Below are 17,079 nucleotides of genomic sequence, written 5' to 3' on the forward strand. Positions count from 1 at the left end.
CCTGGGATACCTTTTTGAGAGACTCCTGGTGTCAACATTCTTGGTGTTCGTTTTATTAGAAATTTTGACCACTGGTTGTACTGAAAATTGTGAAATTTTGTTCATTCTAAATCATGTTTTTGTAGCTGAGAATCAAGCTAACCCAGAAGTTATAACGAATGAAGGAGCTACGATAAGAAAATACTGAAACTCGAACTCCACATCAATCGAAGCTATCGCAGAGCTCTTCGAGATTGATCGATTGATCTCCACGACCTCGTCAAGATTCCCTAGGAATGTGAATCTCTCAAATCATCCACTCTGCATATTAAGAATCTATTATTCTAAATATAGGTTACCGTTTGAAGGGAGCTCTGAAGTAATCATCAACTCGACTCAGAGCGAGCCTGTTCGCCCAAGGGAAAAACTGGGGAATATAAGAGCAAATTCATCAACGGCGAAGAAAAAATGTACCAGCAGAGAAAAACTCGGCGATCGTTGTGCGCTGCTTTTTCCGCGGCTCGCTAACATCGTAGGTGGTGCACTCGAGAGAAGCAGGGTTGTGTCGAGGGCCTCTAGATGACACGCGTGACTCGTCTTTGACGGGAAAGCACGGGTGGGAAAAACGAGGTAAATGGCACAGGTGGCCCTCGTGCTCAGGTGCGCCAGGGTTTTTTGCTTCCGCGAGGGAAAATATCCTACTGCAAATCTAACTATAATTCATGGCCTCTGATATCGCTGATAACTGGAGCAATTATCAAGTTAAGACAAAAGTTTCGACCGTTACTTTCCCAACGAGGAGCGATTCATCATCGATACCAGTAGCTTTCAAGTTTGCTGAAGTTCCTTGGCGTTCTTTTCTGTCGTGAATTACTCGAAGTCAAGAATTAGCGAAACTTTAGCCCCGACTTGATACACGGCAGTTCCTCGAAGCAAAAATACCAATGAATAAAGATTCCCAGGGCGAGGTTCCATAAATATTAACGAAAGTTTTGAGTCCTGACGCAGTCTCGCTTCAAGCGAACGCGAAGGGTTCAATTGCACGTCGACCGTAATTTATTCAAGTTTAGATCCCGGGTCGAGAATCGGTAAACGTACCTCTTTGCGCAGGTAGCGCGATCGATTCGAGAAAACAACTCCCTACCGTTCGCTGGTGGAAAAGGGTTAACGGTTGACAATTTCGAGGGGACTCCTGCTTACCTGAAACAGACAAATATGGTCTCATAAATATATTTTGAAGTCTCAAAGCAGAACCTTGGGTTCAAAATGGATTCGTAGAAAGTGTTGGGTTGAATCAGTATCATTTAAGCTATTTTACTCTGTACAGGACTGTCTTGATACAAGCTCGCGACGTGGAGCCAATCTGAAACTTAATCTCTTCCTGTACAATTTTCTTTCGTAATGTTATTACCTTTGCTGCCAATCTAAAACGTGTGACTGCCCTAAACTGCCAACAATAGAGCTCCCATTGATCGAACATAGATCCTTTACGCTGGAAAAAGTGCATGAGTCAGACTCGTGAAAGTATGGCAAAGGTTAAGGGACATAAGAAACTTGATTTTAAGATCGATTTCTGCACCAGCAATTTCAGCTTGAATTTTTTAGTTCCAGGACTACTTGAGACAAAAGGAAAATAGTTGTAAGGAGACTTGAGTCTACCATCAAGCTTTTATCGAGACAACACACTGTAGTGAAGTTATTTTAAATGGGGCCATAAAAGGTTGACTCGTTAATGAACGCACAAGGGTTCGCTCGAGTTTGTGCTCTGCATGATACTCAGTGGAAGTAACATGCGATCCCGACGATTACCCAAAGGAAGGAAGCCCTGCGAGGCTCGTGAGTCATTTACCTGTAGGATCGTGCTCGCATATTTGCATGCGACCACGACAATAAGGCGAGATACGAAAGGTCTTCTGAACGCGATACAGGAGAGACAGACACAAAGGACGTTCTACTGTGAACGGATTCCTGGATCAGAGCACACAAGTGGTGACATACTGCGTGCTGTATTAATGCAACAATTTTACAAAAAATAACTGCTGAGCGCTGAGACCACGGCGTTAACTGAGTCTTTCTGAAGCCAGTAAAACGGGGTGCAAAACCATTTTTACTTTCTCAAGAGAGAATTTATTAAAATTGGAAAAAAATAACTATTATTTGAAGATATATTACTCTAGTATATTAGTTGATTATATGGATTGCTTATCATGATAGTGGTATCAGTTCACTTTTTCTTATAAATACCATGCTAAATTATACATGTAGGTAAATTATTCTCAACTTTTTCTGAATAGTGAATCACTCTTCCAAAACGAACCACCATTTTAAAGTTATTCATCTTCATCAAGCTTCTAACTTAGACCGCTTCCAAAATCGCCAGCGCATATGGGTCACAGACCTCCGAACGCATTAATACCCTTAATCTCGAGGGAACAGGATTAAATAGAAAATCATGGGCCGTGCAGTCAGCCCAAAGCTGAGCCTGCCACCTCGGCAGGTTTAAAGTTCGCAACTGACTACAAACTCGCAGCGCATTTACGGCCAAACAAACGAAAGCAAACAGACAAAGTCCCATTGTGATGGAAAGCAGCGTCGCTATAAAGCGACGTTGAAAGCTGGGCACACCCGGTAGATCGCGAGCAAGTTCGCGTCGTGTCTGGAGCAGCCACGGGAGGATCATCCGTCGTCCTTTCACCCGTGCGTTCGTTTTTAATTCCAGGTTACCCCTTTGTAGTCGCGAAACTTTTGCATTTGAACGAGCGAATACTGAACGGCGACGTTGACGAGGAAGACCGCGACGACGACGGTGCGCCGAGGAAAAACAGGCTTTTTCGAAGGAGAGACAGAACGGGAGGGCAGCGTACAATAGAGGCACGGTAGGCCTGTTCCATTCTTTATTTTGCAATCGCAATTCTGCGACGATAATGCACGGCCTCTGTGACCTGTTCTTGGTGACCGTCTACGCTCTGAGAATCTGATTCCCTCTCGAACGCGCCGAGGGAAAGTCAAAAAGTAGAGGGGCGTTTGTGGAAACTTTGGAGGTGACCACAATATCGACAGGGCTTTCGAATTTGCTATGAAGAATACAGGAACTAATAACTAAAATTGTAACTTAACATTAGTGTACATGTTCTAGGCCTGTGGTAAGACTCTAACATTTGATAATTCTACTGAATACTTGGTTGATGCAAAAGTTTGACTCATTCTTTCCACAAAAATTGTACTCACTCCAAACCCTGTTCCTAGAACCATCAAATTAGAAACTATACATTTCCTAATCACTTTCTCAAGAAAACGCCCATTGGTCCACAAGAATCACGTAACCCCCCTCTTCTCCATCAGAAATTTCGCAACGCAACTTTCTTCCCTTTTGTTAACCACCATTCACCAGCACCGAGGCAGAGGACTATCGACCTCGTAACACGGATTTCGCTCGTCCCACAGTCCCAGCCGTTTCCGTCGATCACCGCGCGAGGAACGCCGCTTCTTTATGCAAATCAGCGGTTCCGATACAACGACGACGGGGGACAGGGTAGGCGAAGAGGAGAGAAAGAGAGAGAGTCAGCGCATCGCGAAGGTCGCTGCAACGCGACAGAGACTGCTGTCGAGATACATAAATACACACGTAGGTCGAACCAGTTGGTGTCTAGACGATCGCCGCTGTTCTAGAAGCAAACACCTCAAAGTTATTCCGGACGATCTCGTAAAGGTTAAGGCCTCGGGTTCGACAGCCGAGGTAGCTGGTGCGCGGCGTCCATCCGCGGACGTCGAGTCCATTCCTACTCGGCGTCCATCCACGAATTTGTTCCCACTCGGCGTCTTGACTCGACGAATTCATTCCCACTCGGCGTCTTGACTCGACGAATTTCTCGCCGAGTGAAGGGAACACGCTGGACGATTGTAAACACGCGGCGACGTCGTAACACACGGTCTTAGCGTTTCTAAATTTAAAGAGACACGGAGCTTGCGCGTCGGGGAAAGGATCTCGCTGGGGTCTGCGATCACGTAATTCTGAGACCTTTTATTTGGTTTTGGGGGAAGCGTTCATTAGCGGTCGAAAGTATTCCGACATTTTGGAGATGTGTATGCATGGTACATAAATGTCACTGAAAGGTCTGACACGGTGAATGGGAGTTTTTGTCGCGATCTTGTGGAGCAAATGAGCTGAGTAGAGATTGTTTATTTAGAAGCTGGTGTAGTCACTGTAATTGGATATTATTTAATTATAGTAATTGGACAGGGTTTTAATTCTTTCTGAGGCACTGCTGGGAGCTCGGAAAAGATGTCAGTGAGGCGACACAATTCTATGAACTTGATGTTCACTTAGGTACACTTAGGTACAGATTCTAATAACAAATGATTCTTAGATATTCATTTCTCATTCAAATTACCTTTGATTAAAGATCCATTTATGCAATCGACGAGCTGAGCACGAGTCGAGCAAACATTGTACACACTAGCGAAAAGGCACACATACATAATTATAATTGATAAAACACTATTAATACGTGTTTCATCGGTCTAATCGTTCGACTCGGCTCGTGCTTGGCTCGTCGATTGCATAAATGGACCTTAAAAGGAAGTAGATATCCAGATAATTTTCAGCGATGTTTAACATAGCAAAGTTCCATGAGTCATCCTAGGAATTTTTTAACCACAAATGAAATTCCTTAATGAACCCCAAGTGTTCTATAGGCAGCGAGCACGAGTTGTTTCTTTGGCATAGCGGAGGTGAGACCAAACCGGACAGTCTAACGATTTGTTAGCGCCAATCTAACGACTGTTTTCTATCCTTAATGGTCCGTGACGGCTGCGATTAAAAGCGGGTCGGGTCCACGTTTCGCATTTCGCGTGGGCACCAGCTGCTGTGAAATTTTCAAATATCGTGTGCCACATGCCAATCGAACGAAAGGATCAGAAGCATAGTCAAGGAGAACTGAGCATTTCTGCTAAATACCGTGCATCCGTATTTCTGTGTCTCAGAACGCTAAGACCAATGCCTCGAATTTTTTGTGTGCTGTAAATTGCGATAGTATTATGCAAGGTGCAAGCATTTCTACAGACTGGCCCCCATAAGTGGCCCTAGTACATTAAAATTGAATAAATTATTTGTATTTATTAGGCACTTTCATTTGATACATAGAAAATGGAATTGTAAAGGTGATCAGATGGGACAAATGTTATACAGAAATTATTAGCCTCTTATAGTATTTATAAAAGTAAAATATCTGAAACTAAAATATCTTAAAGTATCTAGAAATATGAATTTTGGACTTATACTGTTCCTTTAACCCGCCGATTCAAATACAGTAGCAGCTGGACCAACACGAACAGACATTCAAAACCTATACGACTGCTCCTACCCATCCTAACGACGTGGAATTCATGTCCCACATGAATGAGCCACAGTTCAAAGATTATCCCATGCAAAGTCGAGAGGCAGCGCGCATCGTCCGAAACTGAATTAAACGCGCGACGTTCCACGGCGCTATATTTAAACCAGATGCAGAAATTAGTAAGCACGGCGGGTGCAGGCGATTTGCATGCGCGTACCGCGCCTGGTCCCGGTTATTGCGGCGCAAGAAAGGTTTACAAGCGTTTACAAACGCTCGAGACGTGCTCTCCCGTGTCCTTGTGTCGTTAACACGATTAGAAGTTGCCTAACAGCGGCAAGTGTGAGCGTGCCTATATTATCTGGCGACACCAAGTAAGTCTGCACGCTCTCTTGCAAAATCGTCAGTCCACCTCCGTAAAAAGCGCGATTCCGACGCGCGAAAACGCTCTACAGGCCTCCCAGTCACTGGGAGCAGAATCGAGAGCTCGTCACTCGTGATCGAGCTCCTGCTGGCCTTCGAGATCGCACCTGTGCGAGATCGACTCTGCCCAGTGACTATCGAAAATCGCGACGATTGCTGCTGAAATTCGCCTTCTCAGCGAGGCGTGAATTCGAGACGAGTTATTTCGATAATCAAACAGGGACTGTTCTACTATTCCACAATCAACTCTAGTATTAACAATGCTGAACGAAAAACAGCAGCAGTGAGAGAATCCTATTTTGCAGTTGATAGAAAAGGCAGCATTGTGGAATACTTTATTTTTCGATATTCTATGTTTTATATTCTATCTTTTTATTATCTTCTACTCGATTTTTGAAACTACTGTATCAAAGGGTTCATCTCGTACATTAATAACTCAAGCTTAAAATACTTAAAATACTTTCGTGACGTCCTGGGCAAAAGGTGTGAATTTCGCGTGGTGTAAAATCCAGTGTAACATCGGACAGCAGTGTTGCTGTTTTTCGTTCAGTATGGCTCGTACTAGGTTTCGTTGTTGTTCTACTAATCTCCACGAGCTTCCTCGAAATGACACGACAAACAGCTCCACGGAGGATATAACTGAACGAAACGTAGTTTCATGGAGTTACTGCCTGTTTCTGAAAACAGCGTTCCGTTTCCAAGCCACAATGCGCGCTCTGACGTGGAGCAATTTGTAGACGCGGAAGGATGCGCGGAGGCCTTGAATTTCGATGATAAATAACGAACGATTGCGTAAACTGCACTCTGGGACTGGCGCCAGATTTTGCACGGTACATTGCTCAATTTTACGAGTACTCGAGAACGCTGGGAACATTTGCCAGCGATGGAGATACGCAAATTTTTGAGAGTTGCGTCACTGGTACAAGGGGTTGTTTCAGGGCTGAGGTCAAGGAAATAGGGAATTTTTAATACACACGGGGACATAGGTCGTTAGACTACCTGTCTACTTAAAATTAAAAATATCCCAAGTTGCTATTGAGATACTCTCTCATAGTGTATTCATGTCAGGCAGTTACTCTCAGTTATTCCAACCACAGTGCCTGATAGCAAATACACTATCTGAGAGTACTTTGGAAGGCAACTCGCGATAGTTTTACTCTCAAGTGGATACGCCCAACTAGAAGACCCCTTAAGAAGGAAAACCATGGAACCTAGATCTTCAACTGAACCGTTCTCCATTAATTTCCTCTCTGCGCGTGCAGATCCAGGCTCGATCGACATTTATAACGGTCCTTGATCACGGGACAATCGTTCCCGCGACGCAATCGTCAACCTTTGTCGACGTCGATCCGAGAGATCGGCCCGATCACCTGTGTCTTATTGATTCTAGCGCCTTTCAAACGGCTTGTGACATTGGTCGATTGGCCTTTCCTAAATACCAAGCCGCCAACCATGTCACGTCGCATAGTTAACCAACCAGTCGATCGACGTGCGCAGTCTGTTTACTGTGAACGAACATTTCGTGGGCGATCGACTGTAGGATTCGACTGTTCCGTGACCCACACACCAGTTCTAAAAAATCTTACATTTTCTTGGGTGAAAAAAGTACTGTATATGTATCGAGGAATATGGGGAGATAACCAAGGGGAACGCTGAAGACAGTTTGCTTGTTCAAAGAGAATCTACTTGATTATCAGCTTAGAGAGAAACTGGCTCTAGAGGAAACTGGAAGTAATTATAAGAGACCCAATTTCTTTCTCATTTATCGCAAGCCAGTGGATGTAATATAACCTTTAACTACTCTTAACTACTATGGTATCGATACTGTTACATAATGTGGTAGAATTACTGCAATTCCGTTATCCTTACAAAAAATTCACAGCTTTTCACTTTATTATCATGTACCTATACGTAATCCAATGATATTTTATTTTAAACAATAAATATTAACAGTGAAGTAGCTAGTATAAATGCTGTGTGAGACGATCATCCCAGTTAAGGGTTGAGTTACTGATTCTTTGCGATCAGCATATTTGAAGAGCAATGTTAAATGCATCAGCACTGCCAGTGCATCAGATTGCAAAGGAGCACTTCAGTATAAATGCAGTTTTCGATTTCAAACACAAGAAAAAGGATAAAAAGATAGAAAAGATTCTAAGACAACTAGATTCTGTCTCTCTTACTATAAATAGATTCCAGAGGGATTTAAAGGGTATTTTCATGGGAGCCTCGAAAGCAGTGCGTCTGGAATTCGAGATCGCCCTTCGCTCGATTCGCGTGCGATATGGGTCGCGAGTAAGAGGCAGCGATCGCCTTAATTTGTCATTAACAGTGGCGGGAAAAACGACGACAGAGGGAAAGAGAGCGGAGAGTCTAGGGCACGTTCGATTCGTTGGGAGCCGAGAGCGTCCTTGCACCGTGGCTTATTCATTGGCTGGTGCACTTGCAACGCGCGACACACAGCGCAATCCGTCACTCCGTAATGAGTCAATGCTATAAATATTCTCACGCTTTTCCGACCACTTTTCCGCCGCCTCGAAAGTGTCTCTGCAACCGAGTTCCCCGAGGCCGTGAGCGCAATCGATCCCTTGCAGGCTTGTTGCGCAAAGCGACCCGGAAGCCTCGAAAAACCCATCAGACCCAGGCACTGGGACACTGCAAATGGCGCTGGAGTCGACACAGGGACGAAATCAGACGATAAATTCTCCGATATGATAGTTAGCAAGACAATTGAAGAGCTCGTAAGAAAAGCAGTCCTTGTCAAATTTTACGGTTTTTATTTTAATAAGAACTTCTAGTGGCTAGACATATACTGACAGCTACATTGTATATGTACTTAAGTATACTATGAGGAATATTTCGTTAAATAGAACAGTAATCAGTTCACCCTGCGTTGAGTCACACTCGACATTTTTAAAATAACTTAAAATAATAGGGACTTCTAGAAAAGAAATTTTTTAAACAAGTGGGAGTACAGAAGACTAAAATAGCAGAAAGTTCATGGGAAGAAAATTTAACTAAAATTGAGAGTGCAGAGGGCTAAAATAACAGAAAATTCTTGGTACCGAAATTTTAAAAAATTAGAAGTCCAAAGGGTCAAAAAAAAAAATGAAAGCAGCCACAGTATCTTCTTCATGCTCTCAGAAAAAAATAGAAACCACTAGGGGTCCTTTTCCTGGTCTTTTCAATGCCCACACGAACCTGGCAACGATTACTCAATCGTCCTCGCAGACAATGATTGCCAGGGAATATTCAGAGGTGCTCGAGGAGCTCGGTGTCGCGAGTGAAAGCCAGTCAGCGCGTAACTGACCTCGGTCACTCGTGACCAACGAGTTATCATTAATTAGCGAACGCTGGAGCTTCCAGAGAGTCGGTTTAACGGAAGATTAATGACGCCAGGAGCGCTGGGGAGCAGGAGTCCGCGAGGCAGCCGAAATCGTTTCCCATGGACGTGGCGCAACCCTATACCGAGGCCTACCCCGTGCCTGGCCGCCATGAAACGGTTTGAAAACCGGGCGGTTTTTCGGTGGAACCGGTCGAACCGGTTTGACGCCAGTAGAAAAGCCCTCGGGGCTCCTGGCAAACGTGCTACCCCCCTGGATGGCGAAAGGCAACTTTTGTTTCGACAGGGCTGCGTCTGTTCGACGAGAAGGGAACAGTAGGATGCTAGTTGCACAGGTAGCTCTGTAACGACGTGCAACGTCTTTAAACGAACTTTCTTGGTCACTTGAAAAAGTGGATGGAATTTTTTGGCCCAGACTTTGTGTTAGCGTGGAGAGGGGTGTATTGGTGGGTCCCTCTGTTTCTGCTGGTAGCTTTACAGTCTTTGCTTTATGATTTCTCTTGAGCTGCCTGAATTAACGTACATGGATACTAACTGTACCACGTTGTATTATTTACTGTATTTTTCTATTATCTAAAATTCAGAGCTCGCTGGATTTAACCCTGATCTAAAATTCAGGTGACAGAAACATAGGAGGAGTTCGTGAGTTGTGTAACTGATGCTGAGTAAAAGAGACTGCGTCTAATTGAGTCCTAGTTAATCGAGGTTTTATTGTAATTCGTGTAGCAAGTCGAAGGATTAAGAAACAAGTAAAAGTAGAATGAAAGCGAATCACAGACCGTGTCCCGCGATGTTAAGGCAGCTTGTTGGGAAATGGCAACGGATGGAAAGAGGAAAACGAAGCCCGTTCTCCGAGTCCAGGGACTGCGTGGTTCAGCGGTTCGAAGGTTACGCGTGTGTGCTGGATGTTCATCGAGGAACGAGGCCGCGCGCGCAGAAAAATTTACAAACGAGGTTGATGAGTTTTCCACGGCGACTTTCAACGCGCCTCTCTCGGTTCGAGCGCACGCCCAGTCGGCTCTGCCTACTGATATTCTGATAACGATTCAGTGGAAAGCTAGAGTTAAGAATCGCTACGAGATTCGAGGGAAACTTTCGGCAACCCTGATGAAAATGACACAGGAGGGAATAAAGAATTTACACCTTGGAGAGTGATCGAGGGAAATTCAATTTCGAGGACGAAGCAGAAGGGAACCCTCCTCGATGGCGAAGTTTTCATATCGCGAGGACAGTTTTCCTGTAATATTCGGCTCATAGTGCCAGCTGCGGCTTCCATAACGCAACGCTAGCGCAAGTAAAGTGGGACACCCTAGAAATTGCTGCTTTTGTCACATGTGGTCACACGAGACAATTTCCCAGCTGTAGACTTTGAGTAGGCGCCAGGAGGAAGAGTTATCTGAATTGTACCATTTAAGGTACTTTATGGTTGCCATCAGCCACAAAGTTCGTTTGGATACTGCAGCTTAATATTTTAAGACCCTAGCTGGTTAACTTTTCTTTTAGAAATTAATTTACTATGAGATTATCGATGTTTTCACCACTAAATTATAGCTAAAATAAACATACAGTAATCTACAATAATCCTACTCTTAGAAAAATATTGACATATAAAATAAAACTACTTTATTAGATTACAATTAACTAAAATAAATTGGTCACAAGATTTTTCATCTATACTTATCCCTAAAACTTAAATAAAATATTTGGTATCCATTTCATGAGAGATATGATTTAGAAGACTGATATACAGGTTGTTCCACCTAAACCAGGACACTTATTTAAAGAAACAGATATTTAGGTGGACCACCCTGTACACGCAACTCCCTCTTATCTATATTCCCTCGATTTCGAATACCAGCTTTTTCGTTCCGCAACAAAGTAGCACTCGATTACACCTTCCTCGATTAAAGTCGAGGCCTCCCGCCGAACGAGGACGCGCGGTCGATCGTTTTCATCCCCCTGCGCCGCAGCGGCCTCATTATCGTCATTGTTATTCCACTTCACATTGCTCTTCGGCTTTAATAACGCCTCTAGCACCCTTGTCCCGCGGTGCTTCGCACTGTGCTCGATACGCCGACGACAAAGATTAATTAATCCGCGCCGCACCCTCGAGGAGGCTCGCTCTCGATCGGGACGATGCTCGCGAGCGCACGCAGAGGGTGGTTTCGTCGAGTTCACTTCATCCCCACGCATCATCCCATCGATTCGCTACAGAAAATTCGAAAATGCGTTCAGGGACTCCATGTCGTAGGTAGAACTGATATTGCAGAAATTACCCTTAACAAATTTTTTAAAAAAGTCGAAACAAGATAATGTTCCCCCTACTGTGTATCTTTTTCTCCTCTGAGGAGAACATCTGTGGTTATAAGAGACATTAATATTGAAAGCCTTCACTTTCAGTACTATTTTACGAACGTGAATCTTCTTAAACCTTAAAAATTCTTCTTTCTGAAAATATAAATTCTATATTCTAGACCTCAATTAACCTACGTTTACATTAGGCAACTTTTGGTCATGCAACCGAGTTATTCAACCTAAAGCTGATAAATATTCTCCATACAAACCAAATTTCAACCACGTTGAAACAATTTCGATCAACCTCAGATTGATCAACTCGATTGTCCCACCAAAACTCGCCTAATATAAACGTACCTTCGCGGGCTTAACTAGAATTGTTAGAAAACATGCCACAGATCGTTCTGCCTCACAATCAGAAATACATACATATTCTCTGCCTCGTTTGCCTTCCATGCACGCAGCGTGCCGCGGCTTCGACAAATCTTCGGTTTATTTAATGCATTATTAATGCTCGGCGCACGCTGCTGCCCATTTGCATCGCAACGCCACGGGAGGCGAGCCCTCCTCGCGTGTCTTACATAACGGTGGCGGGAAGACCTTTAAGGGAATTTCCCTTAAAGGGGCTAGCCGAAGGTAAAGGACACCATAGGAACGTAGGAGGGAGAAGCGCGAGGGGAGAGGGTCGCTATTAAAGGGACAGCTTGACCATGGCCACCAAGGGTCTCCGATTGTTCCCAGCTCGACAAAGGGCTCGGCCGAACTTTTGCCGCGACGCAACCGTCCTTAGGAAGCACAGCTCCCTCCTACCATGGAACCTAATTCCAACTTTATATTCACGAGACGGAAGTTCGCCGCCACCCTTTCCTTCCTGACCGTTCGAGGCTCCTCGAAAAGGATCGAGGACGAGGCGCTCGCTGGCTGGTCGCTGCGTGCTTTCGTACGCGCGCGAAGGACGCTCGAGGTGCGTCCGATTCGTAACCTTCTCGCGGTGAATGAGAAAACGTGAGAACGAGCGAATTGGATGCAGCAGGTTCCAGTGATTGTCGCGTGTAAACGGAGCCAATGGGCGACTGATTGTTCGGAGTGTGAAAGGAAACGAGGAAACTGCGAGGGGGAGATTACAGAGAATGATTGATTTTCTTCATATGTTGCTCTAGGAACTGGCCCTGTAATTTTTGTTATCCCCCAGCTGGCGTGGTAGGACTACTTTAATGTAGTATAGTAGGATTACTGGGATTGGTATTTGAGAAACAATTAGTTATGTTATCTTTTTGAGGATATGCATTCGTAAAGGGTGAAATATTTCGATCTGCACACGAAGTGTTCTCGATCGAGCAACAGTCCAGTTAATGGGACAAAGAAACAAGGGAGAAGGGAAAGGTGTCGGTACAGCGATTACCCAATGCATCGGGGCGCGTTTTCGTCGGCTGGATGGCTTGAAAAAATCGCGAGGCGTATTATGCAGACACACACGGTCGCGCGAATACGCAGGAAGCCAGGCAAGTGGCAAACAGGTTTTTCTTGTTCGCTTCGCCGCGCTATCTCACGACCGCGTGTCCGATTCAATTAGCGATTGTACAATTAACGGTCGAGATATCGAATCGCGCTCCTAGTTAAACGATCCCGTCGTTCGACACTCAGCGTCGACGATTCTGGGATGTGTCCTCAGCCTGGGCCACCTTGATCAGTGCTGTGTTACTTCGACTTTACTCTTTGCAGGGATCGAGGCTTCCAGCGACTTGGCTTGGAACCTGGTTTCTTTGAGGAGAAAATGAATTCTTTGGGAAAGAGGATTTCTCAGTTGATATCAGTCGAACTCTAATTTTAAATAATAATAGTAATAAGAAGAACTATACTTGCTTTGAAGTTCTGTGAACTTGCGTCAAATAAATTTATTTTGTCGTTGCTTAGTGAAGAGTAGTCTTCTCAAAAATTCAGAACGAAGAGTAATGAGAAACTATAATTACAAACAAGAAAGGAAAATAGAGGAAGCAGTTCCAATTTTACAGCTAAAATAATACCTTTTTGCATGTACCTTTATATGAAAGGGTTGAAGCAAAAATTCGGACAATTCTTTCTCATCATCCTTCCTACTCAACCCTCAAATCGAATTAGACAAACATTCAGCTCGGAGCAGAAGCCTTCGGTGTTCCTTCCGTCGCGGGCCGACAGATCCTCTGAATAATGAGCCAACCAGTGAAACCGTCGCGCGATGAAACGACACGATAAAACTCGAATCCTCGAGACGGGCAATTTTCTCCGCGACGTTTTTCGCAACGCTCGAAATTATCCTTTTTATTGATGTCTCTATTACTCGACAATACGCCGGAGATTGGACGGTGCCCTCCGTTTCTTCGTTGATTAGTAGTTGATTAAGCGCGCGCACCCACGTGCCCTGCCTCCCTATCGTTTCGCCGAGTTCATTTTATTACGCTCGTGGCACACTTACGCCGATCGAATACCCCCACGCGTGTTTCGTCGTGAGGCTGGGGATATATCTACAGTCAACTCGGAAAGTGAGCTCAGGACTCCTCTGTAATCTGAATACGTAACTTGACTTTAGGAAAATTCTTGAAAGTCGTCTGTCGTGATGCTATGAGACGAGATAGTGATTAGTCTTTTTAGGTATACAGAAGAAGATTAATAAAGAAAAGTACACGTTTGTTTCTCTTCATTTTCTACCTCTTTGAAAGATGGAAGTTTAAAGAATAATGAGGATCATGTTGCAGAGAAATTTGATTCTTGTACAATTTAATAAAGTAGGCTTATTCGAATTATGAGGAAATAATTGTGCTGCAAGTAATTTATAAAAAATATCCCACTATGCACATTTAGGTATAAAAAAATGAGACACTTTTAGCTCTACCATGCTTCATAGATCTAAAAACTAGAATTACTGTTTCCTTATTGTATCGTGATACAAGCAAATCAAAATATAAATTACTCAAAAAAAGTATTCCATTCATTTCCCGACGTACACTTCCCATCGTTAACTTACTTTCCAAGGTGGCTATATGTGTATCTGCGTATAAGCGTGGACTTTTTCCTCGTCTACTCGCGGCCGAGGAAATTTTCTCGGTTTTCCTCCTCTAAAAATACTCCCGAGAGACATTGTTTCGCCGAGTTTCGCTGAGTTCCTGATCGCTCGACTACTGATTAAGCCCGCCCACGCGACTTCTCCCGGTCTTTGGTTCTTTCTCTCGCTCCCATTGTGCCAGTGGTGACACGGTCGTGCCCGATCTACCGCAAGCGTCCCCGTTACCGAAAGTACCGTAGACGAGGCCACGAGAGAAGGAATTCTCAAAAACTGGCCGCCTTTCGGCCTCCCCAGAACGAGTCCCCGCGACTCTTTCGTCGGCTGTTTTTTCCCTCGAGATCATCTCGCCGAGATAATCGCGACGATCGATCGGTCAGTCGCATCGACTCGATATTTGCACGAGAGAAAGCCACGCGGGCGGTCGTTTCTCAATTCGAGTCGCCTGAGAATTTCCATCGCGCCTCGCCGATCGAACGCCATTAGAAAGTGGTTCTAAGCGGGCATAGTTCGATGGTTGAGCGACGAAGGATCTGTCAACCGTGAGGATGGGTTGGCAATCGCGACTGGGGACAGACTCCTGACTGGCACGCTGAAAACCTCCCAAATGCCTGCCGTCAAATGCCAAGGCTCTTCGAAAGGGATTCTAACAGATCCGTTCTGGGATCGATTGCGACAGAAAAATCGCTCGAGCGAAATTTGTACTTTCTAGGGGACTTTGCCACACTTTTTTCGGTGATTGCTGCAATATTAACAGGGTTTCTGGAAAGACAGATCTAGTAGGCACATAAATATGCATTCGAAGTTCCACTGTGCAACTTTAAAAAACAGGAAGAAATTAATTAGCTAAGTCAAGACTATTTAGTTCTAAAGGTGAAATTCAGAGAAAAGCTTGAAGATTTTTTTAAACTACCTACTCTCAGCGAAGATATTTATTAGGGTTGTTATACTTGCGAGAGTATCATTCCCGCCACTAAAAATTCAGAATATTTCAACAGACCCTGCCGTATAAATTCCTGAAGCCGTCAACCATTTTAGGACCACAGGCTCAACTCGCTGACCCTCTTCGAATGATTTACACAGTTCGAGCATTGAAGACCTCGATAGGCAAGATTCCCCAGCAAGCTTAGAAGCCTCTGATAGCCTACGAGGGCTTTCACACTCCCGTTACAAGGAAATTTCAGGCTAACTGCTTCAGCAAAGCCTTCTGTCAGCACTCTAACGATGTGTGTCGAACGCAAGGCGAGAACAGCCAGGCTGGTAGCCGAATTTGGGTTTCCTGCGTTATGTACTAAAGCAGAAGAGAATCACTAGAAAGACTGTAGAATGATTCTACAGTCCTCTCTCATGAATCGACATACTGGGGCGAGGGAGCTCGAAGCGTGGGTGCGTTAAATCGAGCAGGGATCGAGAAGCACGGAGCGCGGGGGAAACCTTGTGAAAGTTACATCATCAAGGCTACCTCGGCGCGATCGTTACGCGCGTCAGATGTCCGCGGAGGCATTATTCTTAGGAGGCGCTCGCATTGCGCGCAACCGCGATTTCGCAGCTGACTCGCGCTCCTAGGAGCGTGGGTGGTGATAGAAGCTCAGGTCTCAACTTCGAAACAAGTCGATGGTTTCCAAGATTAGGAAGATTCGAGTCACTGTGAAGAGGATTCGAAAGCTAAAACTCTCGAACCTTGAAAGACAAATCGAATTTTTCAAATTTTATTTCTTCATGTTGATAGTATTACTTAGACTCTGGTACTATTCTTCAAGTTACCAATTCAAATACTCATTTACAGTACAGATTTTCAGTGTTTTAAGCGGTTTTACCATCTCTACTAAGCTCCAAGGAAAAACAGTGCCCTGAGCGCGTCCCCTCCAGCGAGCTTTCGATGGCAAGTGAAGTGTAACTCGTGCCACGTCGTAATTAATCCCCGAGCTAAACCCGCGTGCCCTTGATACCAGCTGCGATACCGTGAAAACGCTACCGCGAGCAAATCGCCTTCCTCGCCGCGAGAACTAGTTCAATTAGGCCCTGCTTTTCTAAACAGTACCGACGTCCAGGTGGTCGATCGGCTTATCCACGGAAAAATCACTCTCGATCGATCCAGTCTCGCGATTAGGCCTCGCGAGGAACACTAACGAGCAGATTTTCCGCCGTTTACGCGGCTGGAGCGCTCCTGCGCGAGGACCAACGCCGATACGAAGAAACACGCTTCCAGCTGTTACTCGCGAGAGTTACAGGCTCGATGAGTGTGATCGATGGTGTCGATCAGCCAAGAGCATTTTCGACGTATTCTAATGGACTTCTTGATACATGCCGCGAGGGTAATTGTCGATGGGAATTGATTAGTTAACCCTTTGAAGATGGTGGGTAATACTGTGCTGGCAATTTAGTGGGGAATGTTGCTGAGATCCTTTGTATGTATTATGTAGGTGAGGAAGCGATTTTGGGGAAGTTTGAGTACCTCAAAATGTTGAGGTTTAATGATCTGTCTTCGAATATTTGAAAGATTCAAGGTTTCAGTTGCTGTGAATTTAAAGGTTTCAATGCTGGGATAAGCATTTGAAAATTTGCGAATTGAATAATTAAAAAATTGAAAGTTTGAAAACTTAAGTACATACACGAAAACATGAATATTTTAAAAGTTGAATATTTGAAAATTCATAATTCGAATATTT

At 44.5% G+C, this 17,079-nt stretch overlaps 1 long non-coding RNA gene across 1 annotated transcript in view; it reads right to left on the bottom strand.

The window, feature by feature from the left end:
* Nucleotides 1–1,128: 1,128 nt before the first annotated feature.
* LOC143177816 (uncharacterized) overlaps nt 1,129–17,079 on the bottom strand; it is a 114,132-nt gene continuing 98,181 nt past the window's right edge. The window contains exon 3 of the long non-coding RNA XR_013001660.1: nt 1,129–1,179. This is a non-coding gene — a long non-coding RNA (uncharacterized LOC143177816). The remainder of the gene's footprint in view (nt 1,180–17,079) is intronic.

This window comes from Calliopsis andreniformis, chromosome 4 (genome assembly GCF_051401765.1).
Source record: "Calliopsis andreniformis isolate RMS-2024a chromosome 4, iyCalAndr_principal, whole genome shotgun sequence".
NCBI classification, from domain to species: domain Eukaryota; kingdom Metazoa; phylum Arthropoda; class Insecta; order Hymenoptera; family Andrenidae; genus Calliopsis; species Calliopsis andreniformis.